The 815-nt window shown below is 65.4% G+C and overlaps 1 protein-coding gene across 1 annotated transcript in view; it reads right to left on the bottom strand.

The window, feature by feature from the left end:
• Nucleotides 1-815, bottom strand: part of LOC102259369 (chromosome unknown open reading frame, human C9orf69) — a 9199-nt gene that overhangs the window by 2084 nt on the left and 6300 nt on the right. The window lies entirely within an intron of this gene.

Genomic DNA, 815 nt, shown 5'->3' with positions numbered 1-815 from the left:
CATGGGCACCTAGGCCTGCGAGCCCGCGGCGGGGGAGGTGTGGGCCTGCAGGGAGCGACAAGCAGAGGAGCCGGGTCAGCCCAGGAGCAGCCAGCAAGGGAGCCCGTCCCGTCCCTGCCGGGGGCACCTGCCAGCCTTGGGCGCAGGGAAACCAAGCGCAGGATGCCGGACCTGCACAAACGCTGATAAGGACACTCCAAAGGGACCACAAGTGCTCATTCTACCAGGGACTGGGGAGAGGGCCACGGTGGCAGGTGGGCCCCCTGGAAGCAGTCAACGCCGAAACCGTGGAGGAACAGGAGCCCCGGCTAAGCTCACCTTCCACAGGCTCTGCCAGTCCACTCACTAGACTCACCCTCTCGCTGTCATCTGGGTGCCTGGCCCTGCCTGGACCCGAGCCCCTTTTATCCAGGGGGAATAAAAGTCCCTCAGTGGCACCCTACAGGACCAGGATGAGGGAGGGGGTGCCCCCAGGCACACACGGAGCAATTCACCCAGGTGCTGGGAGCTAGACAGCTCTGCAAAGTCGAAGAGGTGCGGTGGGAAGCGGGGAGCACTAAGGACCCACCATGCCTGGCAGGTGACGGCAGCCGCCTGCTGGTGTGTCCGCAGGACGCAGGGCGTGCAGACCGGCCTCGAGGATAAGAGAAGCGGCAGTGGCTCCAGGTTACGGGGGAATTGCCATTGGAGGTTGCCTACGTCTGTGGATGGAAACAGAGCTGAAGGGCAGAATGTGTACAGGTTGCCGGGAAGCACCCGAGGCGTCTGCCTGCCTCCAGGGGGGCGGCAGCTGCGGCCCCGTGGGGGGCTCTCCG

Source organism: Myotis brandtii, unplaced genomic scaffold, assembly GCF_000412655.1.
Source record: "Myotis brandtii unplaced genomic scaffold, ASM41265v1 scaffold691, whole genome shotgun sequence".
Classification (NCBI taxonomy): domain Eukaryota; kingdom Metazoa; phylum Chordata; class Mammalia; order Chiroptera; family Vespertilionidae; genus Myotis; species Myotis brandtii.
This window is presented reverse-complemented; position numbering and strand designations above follow the sequence as displayed.